The sequence below is a fragment of the Macaca nemestrina genome, chromosome 4, assembly GCF_043159975.1.
Source record: "Macaca nemestrina isolate mMacNem1 chromosome 4, mMacNem.hap1, whole genome shotgun sequence".
NCBI lineage: Eukaryota > Metazoa > Chordata > Mammalia > Primates > Cercopithecidae > Macaca > Macaca nemestrina.
The window spans coordinates 122,502,877-122,527,767 of NC_092128.1; the positions used below are offsets into that span (position 1 = coordinate 122,502,877).

At 38.0% G+C, this 24,891-nt stretch overlaps 1 long non-coding RNA gene across 1 annotated transcript; it reads left to right on the top strand.

Annotated features, from left to right (window-relative positions):
* Positions 1-5,649: 5,649 nt before the first annotated feature.
* LOC105492389 (uncharacterized) lies at positions 5,650-21,918 on the top strand. Its single transcript, XR_011621703.1, has 4 exons — positions 5,650-5,735; positions 16,618-16,725; positions 19,678-19,809; positions 21,891-21,918. It is a non-coding gene; the product is annotated as an uncharacterized lncRNA (long non-coding RNA).
* The last annotated feature ends 2,973 nt before the right edge of the window (positions 21,919-24,891 follow it).

Consider the following 24,891-nt stretch of genomic DNA (forward strand, 5'->3'; position numbering starts at 1 on the left):
CCGAACTTTTATGCTCTTCTTTCTCTTGTACACTTTACCAGGTAAAAATTGCTTCCACCAGGTACCCTAAATCATCTCTCTCAAGTCCAAAATTCCACAGATCTCTAAGACAGGGCAAAATGCCACTGGTCTCTTTGCTAAAACATAGCAAGAGTCACCTTTGCTCCAGTTCCCAAGAAGTTTCTCACCTCTATCTGAGACCACCTCAGCCTGGACTTTATTGTCCATATCACTATGAGCATTTTGGTCAAAGTCATTCAACAAGTCTCTAGGAAGTTCCAAACATTCCTACATTTTCCTGTCTTTTTCTGAGCCCTCCAAATGGTTCCAACCTGTGCCTGTTACCCAGTTCCAAAGTTGCTTCCACATTTTCAAGTATCTTTATAGCAGCACAGCAATACTTCTGGTATGAATTTACTGTATTAGTCCATTCTCATGCTGGTATGGAGAAATACCAAATACGAGGTAATTTATAAAGAAATACCCAAGACTAGGTAATTTAATTGACTCATAGTCAATTAAACATAGCTGGAGAGTTCTCAGGAGACTTACAATCATGGCTGAAGGCACCTCTTCACAGGGCAGCAGGAGAAAGAACGAGTGCCAGGAGGGGAAATGCCAGACACTTGAAACCATCAAATCTCATGAGACTCACTCATTATCATGAGAACAGCATGAGGGAAACTGCCCCCATGATTCAATTACCTCCCACCAGATCTCTCCCACAACATGTGGGGATTATAAAAGCTACAATTCAAGGTGAGATTTGGATGGGGACACAGAGCCAAACCATATTAATTTGTAAACTATAAATGATATTAATAAATTATTCCATATACTCAACAGTGACATAAAACAGGAAGATTTTCTCAAGATTATGTAAATTTTAGAAATTTAATTAAATTTGCTTATCACTTATGGAACTGTAATTTATTAAGTCTCATAGTGCTTTGTATACATATTGAGTTAGGTAAGAGAAGTATAGAGTATAAAAAGATGGGATAGGGTACATATGCCAAAAAAGTTAATTTTAATAGTTTGTAAATGTGGCATAATGAAATGGGAAATGGATCAGTATGGGAAACACATATGCAATATAAACAAGCTCAAGGTAACTGAAATTTGAAATTGGTGTATCAGCTTCTGCTGCCTCCCCACTTCATCAATAAGACCTGTGAACTGAGAAACAGTCTCTTAAAAGGTTTTTCTACTTGTACTATTTCATTTTTTCCCCATCTTCAAGTCAGTCTTTACCTTGGAGAAGAGTGATGATTAAAGATAAAATTCAATCCCCTTTTTGCTTAGAATAACCTAAAAGACACAGGATTTGCGCCCTGCCTCCCCTCTGACCTCTTCTACCACTAGTCCTATTTCATACTCATCTCAACTACTCCATCTTCTTTCTGTTGTAAAATGTGATTTACTAAACAGCACCACTCTGGGTCAGAGCTCTAAAACAGAGTGAGAACCCCTTCTAAAGAGGACTCCCTGCACATCCTGCAACCTGGCAACACAGGAACTTGCCTTGAACCTTTGAACAGGGCGAAATTACCACACCCGCAATATCCTAGAAAACAGCTAAATCTTTCCAGGTCTGCAACTCCTCAACAGTAACAATCAATGAACTGTGAACTCAAGTACTAAGTCAGCCACCTCCACCAATGATGATTCTTTCAAAACAACTTGTGTAATTACCCTCAGCATCCTTCTAAAAATCCCTATACCCCTTCTTCTTTTTGAAACACAATTTGGCTTCTAGTCACATCTGTGTCTACTAAATTGCAATTCCCAAGACCCCAATAGATACCTCATCTTACTGCTTTGCAGTCTGGTCTTCGACCTCTTCATGGCTGTCACTATTGTGTTACAGTTTCTGCTAAATGCTCTTCCCACAGCACACCGACTCCTTCTTACTAGCTCTCCTTAGACACCTTCCCAGCCATCCTAGTTTCTACAGACTCTTAACTTTATCCCCAGGCACTCTCTAGTTCTGCCACAATGTTGCATCCCTTATAGCAGTTTTCAATACCTAAACTTATTTTGCTCATTTACCTGTTTAATTGCACATTGTCCACCGTCCTATCTGGAACTTAGGCTCTACATACGCAGGGAACTTCTTGTTCTCATCTCTTCAGTTTCCACGATAAACAGAGCTTTGCCAGACACATAACTAACATTAAATAAGAAGTGATTGTGTGAACAAAGGAACTTATTTTAATTACAAAATATTATTTCTCTGACTTCCCTTCTTCCTAAAGTCTTTAGTGAGTTCACCAGTGAATTATTGAAAAATAACATTTCACATTTCCAAAGTAAACAAAACTATTTTTATTCCTACCCTTGGCTTTATGATAATGAAAATGGAACGAGAAAGGCCAGGAGTGGTGGAAGTGTTGCGTCTGGTCCTTCTGACACCTTTTGTAATGTCTAAGTGTTGAGGAGCTTATGTTGTGCAAGTGCAATCTTGCTCTCTTCAAAACAAACGAAAAGCAATCACACTTCTGCTCTATGTAGCCTACCATAATCCTGTGACAATGCACAGTGGTACACAGTCTTTGGTCTTTGGTGTGCACCAGAATCACAGATGGAGTTTAATCAAAAGGAATCAACCTGGTCATCTAGCCATGAAAAGACATGCAGGAACCTTAAGTTCATATTATAAAGCGAAAGAAACCAATCTGAAAAGGTTGCATATTGAATGGTTCCGATTGCATGACATTCTGCAAAATAAAAACTATGCAGACAGTAAAAAGATTGTACAGCATCCTTTTGTGGATTATCAGGGAGGCAGAGACGGAGACGCAGAACAGAGGACTTTCAGGGCAATGGAATCACTCTGTATGATGCCACCTTGGTGGATATGTGTCATGACACTTTTGCCCAAACCCATAGGATGTACAGCACCAACAGTGAACCCTGATGAAACCTATGGACTCTGGTGATGATGCAGTGTCACTGTGGGTTCCCTGACTGTAACAAATGTACCATTCTGGTGGGGATGTTAAGGGAGGGGGCTGTGCATATGTGCGGCCCGAGAGTATCCAAGAAATCTCTATACCTACCTCTCAATTTTGCTGTGAACCTAACACTACTTTTAAAAAATAGAATGTCTTAAATAAATAAAAATTACCAGGAACAAAAACACAACAAAAAAGGAATTGCCCCAGTCTCGTCTCCTGGGTATTCAGTCAATTTACGGGGGATTCAGCCCCTCTGTAAATTAACTGCGTTGCACAGATGAATTGATTTACCCAAGAGGTTGAGAACTACCTCCTAAGAGATCACAGTTTCTTCCCAAGGTGGTTATTGGTAACCACAAATTCCCTGCTCAGCTTGCCATTGTCAGAGATGCTATTAGCTGAATTCAAAGGAAGTTGAGCCTTTGAACCACGTGATCTTTAGTGACAATTTCAACTTTGAGGTTTTAGAAGTATATGAACAAAAGTCTGAAAGGTTTAAATATAACTTGAATATAATTTAGTGATAGTACTATTAGGCATTATAAATCCCAGGGGTTACCGTAGAAGTGTTTTCCCTTTAAAAACAAAATTTCATTTTTTGAGAAATGAGGGTCCACCAAAACTTAGTTTGCTTAAGTCCCCGCAGCCACTCAGCCACTCTGCTATAGAATTTCTCCCAGATCCTTTCACTAATATTTTTAAAGCCTATGTCAGTTTCCTGTCTCTTGAAAAGACTAGACTTATTCACCAGTTATGTAAAGCAGCTCTGTGAAATAAAACTATGAATCAAGGTAATGCACTGAATTTCAAAGTGTTTAACTTTACTATTGGTAGAAAGTTTATGTTATTTGGGATTAGAAGTCATAGTGCTATCCATGAGATTTGTTGTTGGAAAAGAATTCCATCGCTCATTTCTGAGCTTAATCCTTGCCTCCAGAGCTTCCCCACAAGAGCAACGTGCTGCCAGGCTGTGGTGCAGCTGCAGGGCCCAGCAGCGTCTGCTCCCTCTGTGCCTCCTATACCTGCAGATCCTTCACAGTTACTGTCTCACCGCTCTGTCACTTTAAAGCACAAATCTATATAAATGTATTCCGCTTTTTCACATTCTTATTCCTAAACATTCTTAGTAGGCTGCTTAGCAACCAGAAAAGTTACGGTTTTGAATTTTTTTTCTGAAATAAGTGTAATCTCCATTTCCTGAGAGAGGTTGAACCTGATAGCAACTTCTTTCTTTATTCTCTGAGAGGTATACAACGTCAGTTATAATTTCTCTTTTTAGGGAATGAGGGAGGAAAGATAAGAATCTTTGTTTCTTACATGATTTTTTTTTAAATTATAAAAACATTATATTAAAACACTGGGTCTGAACTGACACTATTCTAGGTGATACAAAACATCATGTGGCCCTCCAGTCACAGTAGGGCCTTACGGAGATCAGGTGACCAACAGATTATTAGCTAGGGTCCAACTCACAGTGAGCCCAGGGTGCCCCCAAACCCACACTGTCGTTATTTCTGAAGTTTCAGAATGCATAATTAGAAGAGACATACGTAACAACAAGCAGAATCTCCATGTTGCTCTGTGATCTTTGAAATGGGGACTATTATGGTGTAAATAGCCAAGTGGAAGTCATTAAAACCACTTCTAATCTGAAATATAGCAAACCAAAACCACCAAACCGAAAGCAGTGCCGTCTTGTAGGGACTGCAGAGATTAATACCACCATCAAGGACTTGAAAGAGTTGGGGATAATGATTTCCACCTCATCCCCATTCCCCTCTCCTCGTTAGCCTGTGCAGAAGACAGATGGATCTTGGAAAATGGTACTGGACTATCATAAGCTGAACAAAAAGGTGAACTTTAATTGTAGCAGCTGTATTTCATTATTGAAACAATTTAACACGTACCCTGTGATTTTATTAGTTAAACAATTTAACACCTACCCTGGCATCTTACATGCAGGTATTGATCTAGCAAAAGCCCTTTTCTCCATCCTTGCTTCTAAGGCTCATGAGAAGCAGTTTGCTTTCATTTGGCATGGACAGCAATATACCTCACTGTCCTACCTCAGGGGTGTATCAGCTTTACAGCACTCTGTCACAGTCTAGTTTGCAGAGATCTTGGTTGCCTTTCTCTTTCAGACGATAGCACACTAGTCGTTTACATTGATGACATTAAGTTGATTAGACCTACTGAGCAAGAAATGACAGCTACCCTAGATTTATTTGTAAGACATTTGCATGTCAGTGGATGGGAAATAAATCTGATTAAATTTCAAGGGACTTCTACTCCAGTGAAATTTCTAGGAGTCTGTCAGTGTGTAGTATGTCAAGATAGCCCCAGTAAGGTAAAGAATGATTTATGGCATCTAGTTTCTCCTACAACCAAGAAAAACACACGAAGACCAGCTGAGGAGCTTGCTGAAGGCACAGGGAACAAGCAATGGGTACTGGAAGATGGTAGTTACAGACAACAGCTTTGACCATGTAACCAGTTACAGAAATGAGGACTGCGATTATCATGAGTCCTCCTCACTTCGTTATAAATATATCTGTGTGTGTATTAATCTATCTATCAACATTTTGTCTTTTCCCCTCTTTTATCCCTCTATTATGTATCATAAGAGGTACTGACTTTATACCATAATGGTGAAGCATTGTTAACTTTATGTCACAATATCCATTACAGAATACCAAGGAGAAGACTGAGCATCACCCAAAGGCTTGGCATACTCTCTGGGTTGTATGCAGGAAGGCTGTATCACCTTAGGTGCAGGTATGACATGGTTACTGTTTTCATTCGGAGATAAAGTATGGTTTAAGTAGATGCATCTGGGTGCCACATTGCCAACGGGTGGATTGCCAACGGGTGGATTTAAGTAGATGCATCTGGGTGCCACATTGCCAACGGGTGGACACATAAAATTAACGGGAGGTTAATTTTATGTGTCAATTTGGAAAGTGTTTTTGGATAAGATTAACATTTAAATCAGTAAACTCTGGGTTAAAGCAGATTGCCCTCTATAATGTGGGAGGCCCTCATCCAATTAGTTGAGGACCTAAATAGAACAGAAAGACCAGTTTCCCGAGCAAGAGGGAATTCTCTAGCAGATAGCCTTCAGGCGTCAACCATATCATGGGCTGCCCTGGGTCATTGACTGTCAGTCTTCATACTAGAACTGCAACAGCTTGCAGATTTGGGACTTTTCAGCCTCTGTATTCACACAAGCCAATTGCTTAAAATAAATCTCTTTCTTTGGATACACATATCCTATTGGTTTTGGTTCTCTAGAGAACCTTTACTAATGTATTACCCTACACCAACAGCATCTCTCAGAGTGCCGTCCAATGAGGATTCTTTTAACTCTTTTTTCAAACTCCTGTGATGATTGTAAGACAGAAAGCTCACATGGGTTAAATAAAAACTAAGGCCAGGTTTTTGTGAACTAGAGTAGTGTTGCCATAAATAGCAAGTGTTTGAAATCTATGGTTGCAAATGTTTTCTGTGTGTGTGCATGCGTGTGCACTTGATTATGATGAAAGCCACTTCAGCGTTAGCTAGGGATGAGACTGAAACTTCACAATTTAAATTCCTCAAATTTGAAATGTGTCAAAACAATCTCTAGTTTAATTACATTTTATCCAGTAACAGTACTTTTGTTCTTAGAGGTTTATATGTAATGTCAGGAAATAGAAATTTATCTTTGATCAATAATTGATTAAAGAGAGAATATTAACTAAAGAATATATTCTTAAATATTAGACTCTTGTTTTAATTAATAAAGCTGTAAGTCAAATAGCTTAGGATTCATTTCCACTTACTCATTTCCACAAATCATCTTGCTTGTGACCATACGAGTCCTGCAACATGACTTAAATATTAAAAGAGTCACTGTCTTGAAAATGTTGCATTTACTTCACAATTAAAAAATAAAATAGGACCCCTTTTTTTCTGTTCAGTTGTATAGAAGATTTGAGCATCAAAGTATGGGAACATTTTCTTACTTCTAATTAAAATTTCAGTAGAAGCTATTACAGGAGTATGTTAGATATCAAGTCAATGAAGATTGATTAAATCCATGGCTCTGTATAGATTTTGGGTAAAATTTAATAGTAACAGGGTTTAATACTAGACTGAAAACAATAGAGTTCTTTAAATATTATAAACATTTTAAAGTCAGGGAAAGAGTCTCCTTAAGTCTTACAGTGTTCCACTACAGTGGATAGGTTTCAGGCATGTGAAGTACAATGATTGCACATTAGACATTTTGCAGGCCTTATAGTTTATCATGGCCACCTCGGGAAATTAGCCAAAGACCCTGAAAGGAAACTAAATCTGGAATTTCAAAGTACTGAATTTTTCACAGGATGTTGATGCCAGGAGGAAATCTTCTTGAGAAAAACAGTAAACAGTAAAATTTAAAAGTAAATAGGGTTTTAGGAAACTGTAGAATAAAAAATGTGGCTGCCTTTTAGTTTGCAAGTGAACACCGAGTGCAAGATGTATTACTAATGCAAGTTGAATCCAGCATACAGCCTAATAGAACAAAAGCAATTTGCTTTATCTGACTAATTGGGGCATAAATAATTATAATGATCAGCCTTGTAGAAAATAAAAAAGACTCATTAAAGGCAGGGTGTGAACAGGAATGCAATGTTAATTTGGTTAACATTCCTAAACCCATATTGATTTTTAAATTGCCATTCTTGAATGTCCAAAGTTCAAGAATCTAGAAAAACTTGGCATAGTCCTCAGCGTTTACATTCCACAATTAACAAGCTTGATTCTTTTAAGCAAATTAGACTTCAACGAATGTTAAGTGAACTTCAGAGGTTAAAATTAGTGAGGAGCAAGGTATTTATAATATCTGTAGGCAAAGATCTTTGAAGGGAGTATGAACACTTGGGAAGCAAAGTACACCAGTTAGGATGTAGGGTGACCTGACTTGGGGTGTATTCAAATGTCTAAAAAGACCTCAACTTGATTTGACTACTAGAATTCCACCAGGGAAAAATAGTCCTTATCTTAAACTTTTCAAGTTGGCTTAAGTGCAAATCACTCCTATCAGTGATGCCAGAACCACTGCACCTTGGCAGGCTGAATTTCATGCTTTCTTTGAGCTAGTTTGATAAGAAGCAAACATTTGATGGGTGTGTGCCTAAGGACAGGCAAGCAAGGAAGAGAAGGAGGAAAAACTCAGTATAAAAATAATTTCCCTACTTCCTATTTTCCTACTTTGCCTTGGGCTGAAGATGTTAAAATTGTAACATGGAAATCAGAACTATCTGTTGACAGGATAAGTTAGCGAAATGGACAGAATTCATCAACAGAAATAATGAATTTTAGAACCTGCCTTAAATCATGAAAAAAATATATATATAGGATGCCTACTTTTCTTGACAGAGAGATGATATATTGTATTTTAATGCTTGGGTATTTCCTGACATTTTCTTTTCCTTGAACATATTTTTCATTAGTGCTACCATAGTGTATATTCAGATTTTTGAAGACTAATTTACAAAGAAAGATGCTCTAAAGAGTTTAATGATATACAATAATGCTTATCACAAGATGACCTGATACTTTGCAGTGGCACGATCTTGGCTCACTACAACCTCCACCTCCTGGGTTCAAGCAATTCTCCTGCCTCAACCTCCTGAGTAGCTGGGATTACAGAAGTCCGCTACCATGCCCGGCTAATTTTTGCATTTTTAGAAGAGACGGGGTTTCGCCATGTTGGCCAGGCTGGTCTTGAACTGCTGATCTCATGATCCACCTGCCTTGGCCTCCCAAAGTGCTGGGATTACAGGCGTGAGCCACCGCACCTGGCCGATGGTCTGATCCTTTCTATTAGAAAAAACTTCTCATTAACTCATTGTTCAGTGTGATTCTGGAAATGTGGAAAAGTAAAACTTGAGCTTCTGGCTGAGAAAAAAAAAGGTAATTATTTTGCTTTATGGAGTTCATTTTCAGTCCTTATTTGTTTACCAATTCTTCTGGTGTACAAATCCACTTATACGTTGTTGAACTACTTGGGCAAGAGCTAAGAGCAGAATGACACCAGTTATTACTAAAGAAGTTGAAACTTGTAAACCAAAAATAAAATTCTAAGCACTTGATTTGACAAGTGGAATTCCACCAGGGAGAAACAGTCCTTATCTTAAACTGGTCCCCAACTGAATGGGCCTCTCCTTTCTACCAAAGACAATCCAAAGTTAACCTGTAAATCAAGCTCAGGCCATAATAGTTAGGGTGAGCAGGACGTGTATTATGCCCTCTTCTCTTTAGAATTCAGGCACCACTGACCAACATTAATGTTAAAGCCAAGATCTTAAGACTGACAAACAGCATCTTCATGGCAATAAGATACCAACATGACAGAGAACAGGTCCTGAAAGAAATCAAAGCATTTTACCCCCAAATATATTTTTTGACATATTTTGAAATGACTCTGCAAGGTTTTCTCTTGTGGGGAAAATCTGCATTCTGTGGAGATCCACCTTTCCCTTCCAGGGCCTTTCCCTGATCCAGGAGAGAATGAATTAAGAGCTTGGCACCTTTTTAAGTCTGATAAGAAACATTAATAATCTATTCTCCCTGAAGCCTGCCACCTGGAGGCCTCATCTGCACGATAAAAACCTTGGTCTTCACTATGCCTTATCATAACCCAGACATTCCTTTCTACTGATCCCAGGTCTTTAGATAATAATTTAACTATCTCAATCAATTGCCAATCAGAAAATCTTTGAATCCACCTATGACCTGGAAGGCCCCACTTTGAGTTGTCCCCCCTTTCCAGACTGAACCAGTGTACACCTTACATGTATTGATTAATGTCTTATGTCTCTTTAAAACTTATGAAACCAAGTTGTAGCCCAACAACCTTGGGCACATGTTCTCAGGACCCCCTGAAGCTGTGTCATGTCTCATAGTCCTCATACTTGACCCAGAATAATTCTCCAATGTTTTACAGAGTTTTACCCTTTTTGTTGACAAACTCTTGTTGAGAACTTCCATCTGGACCAAGATCATCTATAAAACAAATGACTTAGTATTGACATGGAAACAGAAGAGCAATAAAATACTTAGAACAAAGCCTGGCGTATAACATACACTTTGCAATGTCTGTAATCATTGGCTTCTAGTGTACCTGTTACCAGAAAGGGGACCTGATCCAGACCCCAACTGAGGGTTCTTGGATCTCTCTCAAGAAATAATTCAGGGCAAGTCCACAGTGCAAAGTGAAAGTAAGTTTATTAAGAAAGTAAGTTTATGAAGAAAGTAAAGGAATAAAAGAATGGCTACTCCATAGACAGAGCAGCCCCGAGAGCTGCTGATTGCCCATTTTTATGGTTAGTTCTTGATGATATACTAAACAAGTGGTGGATTATTCGTGTCTCCCCTTTTAAGACCATATGGAGTAACTTTCTGATGTTGCCATGGCATTTGTAAACCGTCATGGCACTGATGGGAGTGTAGCAGTGAGGACGGCCAGAGATCACTCTCGCGGCATTTTGTTTTTGGTGGCTTTTGGCTGGGTCTTTTACTGCAACCTGTTTTATCAGCAAGGTCTTTATGTGCTGACCTCCTATCTCATCCTGTGACTTAGAATGCCTTAACCATCTGGGAATGCAGCCCAGTAGGTTTAGCCTCATTTTACTCAGCTCCTGTTTAAGATGGAATTGCTCTGGTTCATATGCCCTTGACATACCCATCACCCGAGTATTAAATGGTGTACACAATAGATAATTTTTTAACCCTCACCCTTCTCTCCCTTCCTTCCCTTCCCCCTTTTGAAGTCCCTAGAGTCCGTTCTCTCCATCCTTACATCCACATGTACCCTTTGTGGGCATTTATTGGAAACGGTTGTTTTGTCTTTTTTTGTACTGGTCTCAGATGAGACCACTAATGAGTAGGCAGACAAGGCTCTGCCCACAGGCTCTCGGGGTTTCAAGTGTCTGAATGTCAGTTGGATATTTATTTCTAGGTGTGATCAGACCATTGTCAACCAGCTAAAAGCATTTAAAAGTTTGTTTTGTCCAGAGTTTATGGTCTTTATGGTGGGTAACCGTGTTCCACCTGAACATATGTCTTGTCCGTTTTCTAGAGCAAGCCATTCTGAACATTCTACAAGCCAGGGGCATATGTGCAGAGATAAAATTTCCTACCCTCTGCGATTACTGCCTTAAGCTGCATCCTAGCATCCATGAAATAAGAGACACAAACAATATGACTTGAACTTTAATGTATACACAGATCACCTGGAAAGCATGTTAAAATGCAGATCCTAACCTAGTAAAACACGTGTGGATCCCACATTCTTCATTTCTGATAATTCCCCAAGTGATGCTGATGACACTGGCCTATGGGCATGGCAGGTAGCCAGTAGGCAAAGTCAGAGTAGCAAGGGTATATTCTTTTTTCTAGCATTAGGTCATTCATTTATTCTATAAATTTGCATTCTACACCCATTACATGCCAGGCACTGCTAGGCACCTATAAGACATGCATTAACAAGAAAGACAAAAATCCTTATCTTCATGGAACTTGCATTTTAGCAGGGGAATAAATGATAAAAAATAACTATAATAGATACATCAACTATACAGTACTATGGAAGACCATAAATGCTCAGACAAAATATAGAGATGGGTAAAGAGATTTTGTGGTACAGGGTAGGGCACAGGTTTCAATTTGAATAGGATAGCTAGGACCTTTTGAACAGTGGGAGTGACAGATATTTGGATTCTGGATATAGACTCCAGAGAGAGTTCATCTGGATGCGTCAAGCATTGGCAAACAAGAGATGCAATCTCTTTCTTTTGAGTTTGTGCAAATATTGAAAACACTAAGTCCCACAGAAAGAGCTCTGCATCACCCACTTGGCAGTTCATGCAACTTTTCCATGATATTTTGAGTTCAGATTCTCTTTTTTGTTGTTTTATAGTTATTTTATGAGCCCATGTGAACAGTTGCCATTTTAAAAATAAGATTTTTCCAGCTTGAATATAAAGTTCACTATTTTCTCACTTTAAACATTTGAGGATGATCACGTTTGCCAACTCTGAGATTCAATTTCTGTTAAATTATACTTTAAAACCTGTAATATATTCAAATAAATTAATACAAGGTAATTCATATATTAAATGTTCCCTTGCAATTAGTCTCTGGAACTTGGAGGTCTCATGACAATCTGACTAATAACAAGTCAGGTGCTGAGTGAAGCATGCTATAAAGATTATAATTCAGTGCACTCAAAGTGAGTGTTAATCAATTCTGTGACAAAATTAGAAGTTACAGACCATGATCATCTATTCAGAGACTTAAGAGTTCATGGAGGCAAAATTGTTTGGCAAACACAGTCTTACCTCCTAGTTCCCTTGGCGGCTGTAAGTCATCAGGGGTGAACTAACTGCTTACTCTCCAGTTTTATAATATGGATTCAGTGCCCTTGGGATAGATGTCCAGCAGGTACACCCACAGCCTACTGGGAAGCATCTGTGACTTCTTGTGCAAAACAGCCCAAGTAAACAATTAAATAGAGAAATTATAAAACCTTCATTTTGTTTTCTTTTTCATTTTGGACAAATGCACACCATTACTTAGCTTATGTCCAGCTAAGTGGAAATCAGAGACAAACAATAAATTGCTAGGTGATAGGGAAGTTTGATAATAATGTGGATATTTTAATGGAAGAGAGTATTCATTAATGACTAGGCAGAGAGCTGCATTTGCCAAAGATGTTGAAGGTAGGACATTGTGTCAATGAAGAATTAAGCTCCAAACTGATGTTCTGAGGGCTGAACTCACTACCCTGTCTTATCTACCTCACATTGCTCCTGGGATCTCCTCTACCACCTACTTGGGACTGCATCCTCATTGTTAAAGACTCTGCTGTAAAACTATGCCTACACAACAGTAATTCCTTGCTGGGATTTTTATTACTCCTGGCTTGGTATTGTTCCCAAAGTATCATAAAGGACCATACTGATGCAATAGTAATTTTGTGGTGCCCCAAATGGTTTTGGATGCCTGGTATTTACTACGGAATTTGAAGGTATATATATTGCTCCAGGGCACAAAGATAGAAAAGAGAACTTATATTTCTTCAATCCTCAGATGCCTTCCTGAATTATGAAAATGCACAGTATTGCACTGCATAAAAGAAAATTGAGTTAAGAACAAGGCTTAAAAACTTTATAATTGAATAGCAATCCATGCCCATCAAGAGTGAGTTAGGAAAGAAAATGTGAGTCCAGTGTCCCTGCTTGAAGACCTTCACCTAGTCTAATCACTGATGCTTTCTTCAAAGAAAATTATTATATTCCCCAGTAAATGCCAATACCATACCAATAAGGGTCTTCTTCTCTGGGCAGTCTGAGCACAAGGTGCTTGATTGGTACCCATGGTCATACAACGCTCAGGAACATCCTCACACACCTTGCTAACTTCCTGCCATGAGATTTCACCTCAGCATTCCAATTCATCTATCAACCACTCACACTCTGTTTGTTCAGCAAGTGTACTTTCGATTTATTTTATTTTATTTTTAGTATTTTTTTTTGAGATGGAGTCTCGCTCTGTTGCCCAGGCTAGAGTGCATGACGCAATCTCGGCTCACTGCAAACTCTGCCTCCTGGGTTCACACCATTCGCCTGCCTCAGCCTCCCCGGTAGCTGGGACTACAGGTGCCCGCCATCATGCCCAGCTAAATGTTTTGTATTTTTAGTAGAGACAGAGTTTCACTGTGTTAGCCAGGATGGTCTCAATCTCCTGACCTTGTGATCCACCCGCCTTGGCCTCCCAAAGTGTTGGGTTACAGGTGTAAGCCACTGCGCCCGTCCTGTACTTTCAATTTCAATACTTCCCTCTGCCTATACCTGTCACCATTTAAGTGCCATTAAAATAAGCAGCAGGCAGAATCCAACACTGTCTACTCCTGTACCTATCACAATTCAGCGCGTAAAGCCTTCTCTACTACATACCAAGGGAAATTCTTCAGATAGGCCGGCGGGCCTGGATATCAATAAGCAATGTTTTTCTAAAGAAGAGACACGATACAGCAGTTGGTCAGGAGTCAACCTCAGAAATCAAGCTGCCTAGCTACAAAGCTACCCTCCATAACACACTAGTTTGGGCAAGTTATGGACCTCCTCTCTATTCCCTTGACCGAAAGCTGGTGATAAAGTAGTACTCACGTCATATTCCTCTTGTGGGAATTAATAGTTAGTAACTTATAGAATTTTGAAAACTGGGCTTGGCACAAAATATGCACACGGTAAATATTACTTACTGTATAACCTATTTCCCATGATATTGCAAAATCCACGGGATAAAGGAACTTTTCTATTTTGCCCACTGCTATTTCACCAGAACAGAGTGCCTGCCTTATATCAGATGTTCAGAAAATACTTATGGAATGAACAAATATAGTTTTATTATTGACAAGGGTTGATATTTTCACTTATGCAAAACTTTGTTCTAAACAACACTGGGGCCGGGCGCGGTGGCTCAAGCCTGTAATCCCAACACTTTGGGAGGCCAAGACGGGCGGATCACGAGGTCAGGAGATCAAGACCATCCTGGCTAACGTGGTGAAACCCTGTCTCTACTAAAAAAATACAAAAAAACTAGCCGGGCGAGGTGGCGGGCGCCTGTAGTCCCAGCTACTCGGGAGGCTGAGGCAGGAGAATGGTGTGAACCTGGGAGGCGGAGCTTGCAGTGAGCTGAGATCCGGCCACAGCACTCCAGCCTGGGGGACAGAGAGAGACTCCGTCTCAAAAAAAACAAAAACAAAAACAAAACAAAACAAAAAACAACAACAAAAAAAACAATTTTGGGATTCAAATATGCAGTGTTCATAATCCCTGTTTCCAGAAAGTTAAGGAGGTATATGGTACTAACAATGTAATCCTCCTTTTAAAAACATAACACTCACTAAATATAACTTTATTAGGTTATTTTCTAAATGTGTGTAAGGGAATAATTTGTTAACAGTTTGATAGAGTAATATTTATAAATGAATAACACATTATGCAAAATCATATGAAGCAATACATTTATCCCATGGGTATTATCTTTGAAAGTTAGTACAATGTTCTGTTTTAAAAGAGAAGTTAAAAAAATGGCTTTTGACAGGGACAGGGTCCCTCTACATAGAAAAGTTGTTTTGTTGGAATCAAGATCAAATAAGTTTCTGTCAACACATACTGCCAAAAAATTTAAAAACAGGAAGTAATCTGGAAATTATGTCAAAGGGAAAGAAATATAGTTGTTTCTGCAATGAGTGTCAGGGATTGTTCATCCTATTAGATGATGCATTGTAATCTGAACAAACCAAAGTTCTTTAAGGTGTGATCATCAAACCTTAAACCACTCACTGATTACCCTGCAGCCACAAGTATTATTAGGCAGTGGATGCTACAGAAAGCCTGGAATCTAAGATCGTAGAGTCATCACTTTTTCTATCTTCATGGCCTGACAAATTATGCCAAAGAATAAAATGTTCCTCTAGAGAGTACATTTTTTAAAAACTATGTAATCTTCACTTTCAATGAATGGCAACTACTATGTTTTCCATTAAACTTTAAAAACTATTATTTTACTCAGTGTGCTAAGAAGGGGATCAGGACTGTATCTTTGCCATATAGTCATTGGTTCTGGGGGAGAAGATGAAGGCTACATCTTAGAAGAGTTGCTACCTCTTACCTAGTCACCTTAGATATTTGCAAGAACAATTTCCTTGACATATAGGCTTTGTTACTCTTTTACTGTTTTGGGAGGCAAGGTGTATTTCATTAAGTACCTGAATATATCTCTTCTCTCTGTGTCAACATTGCTGACTGCTTCGTGGTTGATACTTCCAAGTATTATTGCGCTGATCACCCTGTTGCCCTCCTGCTGGTCTATACCATGAACTACATTCTCCTAACTCATGGTGTGCTTTCAATCCACTGAGGGATGGGTTCATTTCTGATCCACTAACAGAAAAGACAACTGCACATATGTCTACATGCAACAGGGAATACTCTAGATACTATTAAGAAGATATTTGCTAAATTAATTTCTTATTTACAAATGGCAGTAAGTTCACATTGAGCATGAGCATAAATTCTGTTACAATTTAGAAAAAAGCATGATTATACAAGAGGCTCAAATTATTATTTCCAGTTTTTAGGCATTTGAATGGTGCATTAGAACAAATAACAACTACTCAGGCTTTCCTTACTTAACATACAATCAAAGGGTGGTAGGTGTAAATTATGGGAAACATAGGTATTAGATATAATCTATAAGGTCTATAAAAATATTTTGTAAAATACCACCTTCCTTAATCAACTAGTTTACCACATTTTTCTTCAAATGCAGCATCATAAGTTTTGTGTCAGGAGTTATTAGTGTTGGTATACTTATTTTATAAGGAGTACTTTGATATAGCGAAGATTGGGTAATGGATTAAATGCTTTAAAAAATGGTGTGCTCCCATGAAATTGATGTATTTATGTAGACAAAAGAAAATACCAGAGAGAAAATAATATGTCTTGGTACTGGAAATCTGTATAGCCAGTAATCAGTAATTAGGTTATTGCCAAAAACAGGCTAGATAAATTAACTTGGATTAATGTTGTAAACTATGATTTTTTTAATACTCTTTCAGGGCGCACTGCTGATTCTGTAAATAGAATCTTGAAATGTGACAAAATACATGATTTAAAAGTGGCAATGGTTCGCCTGGGAGACCTCAGCATTTCCAGATGCTTCCCAGGTACAGTCTGAAGTTATGAACAAGGAATGGCTTAATGTCTTAATTGATGAGTCTTCTAGTCAATTAACAAGGTAATGAAGTAAAACTTGTTTATGTGCAGCCAGTTTCAGAGGCAATGTATTATAAACTATAAATACCAAGTAATGAGAATTTTTAACACGAACACCTTAGGGCACATACATCCAATAGCATGACATTTTCTTCAAGAGTTGTGCCGGGAAGTAAAAGATGAACAACTGTAGATGGTCTAAGGTCTCTTCCAGGGATGTCAACAATGTCCATGTTATAGCCTCTGTTCTGGTGTGCACCCTGGGGTTAGAGTGCTGTGGAGCAGGTATGCTCAGCCTTGAGCATCGTGTGAATGCTACCGCACCACTGAACTTTGCACTGGCTAAGTCCATAATGGATGCATGCTCCTGGGCAGGTGAGGGGTTCTAGCACGTATCTGGACAATGGGCCATGATGGTCAGCTCCAACCCTACACAGAAAGGACTGGACCTGGAGAGGACAGTTACCCTATTGTCATTCATATTGTGCTCCTGCTGGTGAAAGATTTTGAGCCAGGAAGCTTTTCACTTTCCTGTGATAATGTTACTAATCTCTCTGCTTGTTCTGATTTTGTAGTTTCTTTAGCAAAAAGAGTTTTTACAGATTTACCCATTAGCTATGTATGCCACATTTCCATCCACTAATATAATACTTAGCAGAAGGAAATATTTTTGAAGTATTTGTGTTATTTTCACTTTTTTTTCCCTAACTAATGAAGAAAAGGTAGTGTGAATTGAATAATTAAGAATTGGTTCTGCAGCTCTACATTTGCCAATATAAAAAAATTTAAGGGGCTGAATTATTCAAAAGCAAATTTAGCATGAAGTTTAGAATCTGAATATGTATTTGTTGAGTAAACTCATGGAAAACATTTATATTACCTATTGAATCAGAAAGGGATGTATAATCTACAGGAACTTCTGAGGTATATAATAATAATAACTGTACCCACTAACTTCATAATATAATAAGTCTTTCTTTCTTTCTTCTTTCTTTCTTTCTTTCTTTCTTTCTTTCTTTCTTTCTTTCTTTCTTTCTTTCTTTCTTTCTTTCTTCTTTCTTTCTTTCCTCTTTCTCTCTTTCTTTCTCTCTCCTCCCTCCCTCCCTCCCTCCTTTCTTTCTTTCTTTCTTCCTTTCTTCCTTTCTTTCTTCCTTCCTTCCCTTTCCTTTCCTTTTCTTCCTCTCCCTCTTTCTTTCTTTTTCTTTCTCCTTTTCCTTCCTTCCTTCCTTCCTTCTCCTTCCTTCCTTCCCTTCCCTCCCTCCCTCCCTCCCTTCCTTCCTTCCTTCCTTCCTTCCTTCCTTCCTTCCTTCCTTCCTTCTTTCTTTCTTTCTTTCTTTCTTTCTTTCTTTCTTTCTTTCTTTCTTTCTTTCTTTCTTTCTTTCTTTCTTTCTTTCTTTCTTTCTTCTTTCTTTCTCCTTCCTTCCTTCCTTCCTTCCTTCCTTCCTTCCTTTCTTTCTTTCTTTCTTTCTTTCTTTCTTTCTTTCTTTCTTTCTTTCTTTCTTTCTTTCTTTCTTTCTTTCTTTCTTTCTTTCTTCTTTCTTTTCTTTCTTTTCTTTTCCCTGAGACAGTGTCTTGCTCTGTCACTCAGACTGGAATGTAGTAGTGCTATCATGGCTCACTGTAGCCTCGAATTCTTGGGCTCAATTGATCCTCCCACCTCAGCCTCCCAAATAACTGGGACTGGGATCATAGGCATACACCACGAGGCCTGGTTATTTGTTTGCATTTTTGATAGAGATGGGGTTTTGCTATCTTGCCTAGGGTGGGCAAGCAATCCACCCACCTCATCCTCCTAAAGTGCTAGAATTACAGGCAAGAGCCATGGTGCCTAGCAAGATTTTTTTCTAAAAGTACATGATAAACACTTGTGTTTTCTTTAATGCTACAGCAGATGAGTTTTTGGAAGTGGAGAAATTTAGTATTGAATTACTCAAAATGTACCTACTGAAGAGAACATAGACCAACACAAAAAAAGTATGACAGTATATAAAAAGATAAATCTGAAGAAGAATAAAACTTATCTAAAAACACATGAAGTACTGTACAAATACTAGCATACTTGGGGTTACCCCCCCCCACATGAAATCTGGGGCTTAGACTCCAATTTCTATTGTAACTGCTTCTGTTGATTTTGGCTGTCCAGAGAATACCCACTCTGCCAATATTTTGAGCTCAGACTTTCAGCCTCTAGAATTATGAGAAATAAATTTCTGTTGTTTAAGCCATTCAACTTATAGTATTTTTTAAATTGCAGCCCTAGCCAACTAATACGACTGCCCAACACAATGTTCTTTTAGAACATGTTACCACGTTTTGAAATGAAGCAAGTCTAGAATAATAGGAAGACAACAATAACAAAACATTGATGAAACTAGTAATCAAAGTTCAAAACATGTTTTAACTTTTTCTAGTTCTCAATGCCCCATTCAAATCTCATATACCTAGCTGGCGCTTCAAGTTGAATTTTCTAGTTTGGTGACCACCTTCTATGTCATAAACTCAAACCCAGAGAAACATCTGTTTGTTAAACCTTTGTTTGTTAGAGTTTCTGGAAATGACCTTCTCTTCCTGGTCCTTCACACTTAGAGATGTGAGTAATGCCAGCAGAGTGTCCTGACCTCTTTAGTGGTCAACTCCAAACTCTCAACAAAGGGCATCCCTTCTTATATCTGACTGTTATATTAAAGGTTTGTCTTCTGCTTGAAGTATTGGAAAAAGAGTAGAATCAGGAGGAGATATTTCAGAATCAAAAAAGAAATGTAAATCACTCAGAGGAATATGAAAAGTATTAGGAATCAGTGAAGTGCAAATAAAATCATTCAGTTCTTATAGTTTATCAAATTGACAAAACATTTAAAAAATAAACACTTCCTGGTTCATGTATGTGTTTCACTCCTCCCCAGTGACAGCTTTGCACGTGTCCGTCCCTCTCCCAGGAAGACTCTGCACCTTGCTCTGCCATCTCTTCTAAGCTAATGCCCTGTCAGCTTTGAAGTCTTACCTTAAGGGAACATTTGCACCTTGCCCATTTCTAGGTATGCTTTACACAACCCTTTATATGTTTTCCTATCTCACTTCTCAGACTAGTAGTAAAACACATAATGGTATAATTACCTTTCTGGCTTTTATTTCTCTGAATATATTTTTAGGTATTTTGTTAGCGATGGGTCTACATTCACTTTCTCTTTTGAAGTTAAGTAATTGTGAACAGTCTAATGCTTGTGACCTGTTTCTGATTGAATGGAGAAGTAATTGTCACATCATTACTGAAGTGGTCCATCCTGTTCCCACTGATCTGCAAAGCCTTCTTTGTTATAGTTCATGTTTTCATACAAGAATGAGGCTATTTTTGAATACTGTTTCAAGGGTCTGTCTACCTATTCCTGCAACTACTCCAAGTTTCAAATATATAAATTTTAACATATTTAATATCTGCAAAGGTGATTCTTTCCATATTTACTTCTAGAAAAAGTTTAGTCATTATCTCTTTATCCCCTACCTTCAATGTCTGTGTCCCTTTTTGCAGGAGACCTGATAAGTCAGATGTTTTATTTTTGTATTCTGCCTTCTGTTTCATTTCCTGTCTTTCTGTATTACAACCCGGATATTTTTCCTCAATGGATGTATATTCCTGCCCATTGATTTTTCTTATGTGTATGTATTCTGCTGTTTAACACGTCCACTGAGAATACAATGTCAATTGTCACATTTTCCATTTCTATACATTTTATTTGGTGTTTTTTTTTCATTATTCCTGGGCATCTTTTATTATCTCTTACTTAAGGTTTTCATTTTCTTTTTTATTTACAAAAATATATTTATATGTGTATATACAAATATATAGAATATATATTTTATTCTATATTTTATAATTCCAAAATCAGCAGGCACTAGAAAAGCTGGATTTTGCTGTTTATGATGACTCTCAATACTTGATTTATAATTTCTGTGATTTTAATTGTGAACTCATCAACTGTATCATTTGTATGTAGGATATGTTTAAGAAGTGGGGTTAAGGGCAGGGCGCAGTGGCTCATGCCTGTAATCCCAGCCCTTTGGGAGGCCAATGCAGGCAGACCATGGGGTCAGGAGATAGAGACCATCCTGGCCAAGACACTGAAACCCGTTCTCTACTAAAAAACACACAAAAAATTAGCTGGGTGTGTTCACGGGCGCCTCTAGTGCCAGCTACTCTGGAGGCTGAGGCAGGAGAATGGCGTGAACCAGGGGGGAGGCAGAGCCCGCAGGGAGGCGGAGCCCGCAGGGAGGCGAGATGGCACTCCAGCCTTGGCAACGGAGCAAGACTCCGTCTCAAAAAGCAACAAACAAACAAACAAAAAGAAATGGACTAAGAAAATTTCTTTTTGTCAGCTACATTTGGAAAATAATAATTAGGAACTGTTTTCACATTAAATTGTTTATTTGTTTTGCTTGTTTTTTGTTTGGTTGTTGAGATCATGCAAATGTTGTGAATTTTGGCTCCAATCTTTCATAAGGTTGTGGTGTGGCTTCCCAGTCGAGATTGCTTCCCCTTCTCCACCCAGGGCCAAGGCTGAGATGGGCAGGTTTCCCTGATCCCTCTCTTTGTGGGATTATTACTACTACTCTTATTATTATTACTTGTATTTCAGTTCTTATCAAAATGGCATCTTTACGTGGGGCCCCAGATACAATATCTGCTCATGTTCATTAAAACTAGAGTGACTCTATATCATGGTTTTCCTTTGATATTGCAGGTTCTATTCAGATTAGCATTTGTTGTAAATTTTTAAAAAATAAAATACTGTGTTTTGTTGTTGTTGTTGAATTCGAGTAGGTTGTTATAGGCTGTTTACCAAGTGGCTGGGGGAGGTAGTTGTGTGCAGTTAGGTGCCAGCCATTCCCTCTGCATATGCCTAAACACCCTTAGGTGCATGAGAAAGGCCCCAGCATGTTCTTCTTATAAGACACATGTTTGCTGGGGCCTGTGCAGTATTATTCTACATTAATGTTGCTGTTATTGTCTAGGCTCCACTGCTATAAAAAAATCAGAGTTAAGTGATAACTTTTATACTAGTGTCATCAGTTCTTCAAATAGAGAGTCCACTACCTAATAATGTTTTCATTTTTTTCTCAGGTGATTCAAGAAAGCTTTTTGGTGTTTATTCTGTCTAAAGTGAAATAATTAATATTATTGCGAATGGTATTGCAATTATAAATTCAGATAAAAGTTCAATATATATATATTTTTAAAAACAAATATTTCTTGGTTATCCAAATCATCCTAAAATAAATGTTTTTCTTATTATATTAAAAAATCTCTGGAGCAGAAATGCACTTTAATTGGTTGTTATAAAGATATAATTCATTCTGTGTCCAAACCAACTACACAATTCTACCAATAAAAATCAAACCCGCAGTTGATATAAACATGTTACACACACACATTTATTATAGCTCAACTATACAACTACCAAATGCATAATGAAAATTCCATTAAGTCATATAGGTGAATAGATAGATAGATAGATAGATAGATAGATAGATAGATAGATATGACCTATCTATTCATGTATAGGTGTCTACAATAGCATTGGACAGTATTTAATGAGAGTCTTCCAAAATTTGATTTCATACTATTTAAATTCTGTGGGACAATTGTAGTAACATTATTAAATAACTAAAAGCCCACATACTTTCAGCCTTAGAAATGTGTAATTATTGAAAACAAATTCTAGAAAGAGGAACCACTAAAATTTACCTGAAATAAAAAAGCAGCAGGAGGCCATGTGCTGTGGTCCACACCTGTAATCTCAGCACTTTGGGAGGCTGAGGACAGTGGATCACTTGAGTCCAGGAGTTCCCTACAAAAAAAAAAAAAAAAAAAAAAAAAAAAAAAAAATTAGTCAGGCATGGTGATGTGTGACTGTAGTCCCAGATACTTGTGTGGCTGAAGTGGGAGGATCACCTGAGCCTAGGAGGTTGAGGCTGCAGTGAGCCCATGATCACAGCTCTGCACCCCAGTCTGGGTGACAGAGCAAAACCCTGTCTCAAAAAAATAAAATAAAATAAAAAGACACTGGAGGAACTGAACAAATTAAATCGTATAGCACAAGTGATAGAAAAGCATAACTTTTTTTTTAAAGAACACTTTGGAATCTGTAGGAAAAATCTTCTGATAGAGTGCTCATAATCATTTGTGTTTTGTGGCTAAATATAATTAATTTGAGAGGTCTATAATTTTACAAAATCTAAACATTTGCTGAATCAGCCAACAGAAAACAAATAGTTAACATTTCTGGTAAATTTTATTGTGAAATAGGAGAATATGTGAGACATAGGTTTTCTGGAAGGCAATAATCAAATATATCTGTAAAAACATTTGAGCTGAAATATTTAGACATTTCAATAAGAAAAGCATTTGAATTGACAATGCACTCCATTTAGTAGCTTTGATTTCTTGAGCTCATGAGTTGTCTCAGCCTTCATAAAGGAAACACTTTTCTTGTGGCCTCAGAGGTGAGTCAGTAAAGCTGTCAACATTTACAATTTCAATATATTTTGACATTGTGTCACCATTTATCATAAATTGTAACTTTGAAGAGGATTGCAGATATTTTTCCAAAAACTGATTAAAAATAGTGAGAACATGTTTTAAACCTTACGATCTTCAGAACTATATCAGTGGGCTAGTATCAGAGACACATTTAGCTGAGAAACTAATCATCATGTATGTTTGCTGAACTAGTTGACAAAATTCACCTCTGCCATCAAAGAAAGTCCAGCAAAAATAAATAGTATGGATGAAACTCATAAGACATGTTAAATGTAGGCAGTAAATGGAAAATTATATAATAATCCATGAGATGTGTACGTAAGTTAAGTGGAACGTCAGCGTGTGGAACATAGGAAGGGATGGGAGGACCAATAGGAAGTGTATTCTTAAGACACTGAAGGTTGATGAGGCCTTGGTGATCACAAGGTCTTAAACTGAACAGTCGTTGGTGATGCGACTCTGGGCCAGTGAATACAGATGAGATCCATACCTGCTCAGCAGGTTAAACAGAGAGCCACAACTGTGGCCAGCTATATTTGTCCTGCTTCTTCAAAAGAACAAGTCTGTGATGCTCTGGCCACCTTCCGGCTGATCAGCCAGTTTCTCAACCTCAACTCTTGTTCTTATAGCCACAATAGCAACGGGAGTGACAGACCCTGCAGTCATGGTACCAGCACCTCTGAGAACATGTGTGCGTTCCCGCACAGAGGCTGTGTGAGCTCCGCACCCTTTGCTCTCTTACAATGAGCCTCCCTAGAATGCACCAGGAAACAAGGCTGAAAGGAGAAAAAGAGAAAGAAGAGAATCAGAAAAATTGACTGTTTAGTCAACAGGCAAATTAACCTGCACAAGACTAATATTTAATTTGGAAGTGACCAAGTTAGCTTGAAGAAAATTAGCTAGTTTCACTGTTGAGAAGTCATAGGAGCTCATAAGAAAGTTGAACATAATTACAAAATTATGTATATTTCTGCACATTGAGGTTCTGATTGTGAGTTCCAGTCCTCCTCTGTTTGTGTGTATGTGTGGGTAATCATAACAAAATTACTAACACTTTTGTCTGGTGGTGAGATTTCAGGTAAATTTTACTTTGTATTTGATATCTTCATCCACATATAAATTAACCACAAGGTAAATGTATGGAATTTGTAGCTTCACTTAGTATACTCTCTGTAACATTTAGCTTTTTAAAGAAATTTAATTGCTAAATATGAAAGTTAGACAAAAACTCTGTCCCAATGTGGTGTATTAAAGTCAACAGAAGTAGCACGCTTGATCAATTTTGCTGGAACATGAAAGAGTTTCTTAATCAAATCTATTAAGTCATAATTTGGTCTGTTTCTGGATGACTTCTGTTGCTTTACTTTGTGGTTTCCTGGCTTTTCTTCTACTTGCTTGTCTTTTCAATTTGGTGACCTATTCAATGGAGAGTCCTATAGAAAAGCTCTGAATGAAATTCTCAAGCATATATAGGATGTGTCTGGCAGGTGCCAGAGACAGCTACCAATACACAGAGTCAAGCCAGATTTAGAAATCATCAGACAAATGAAGACGGCCCCATTAAGGCAGAGGTCAAGGTTGA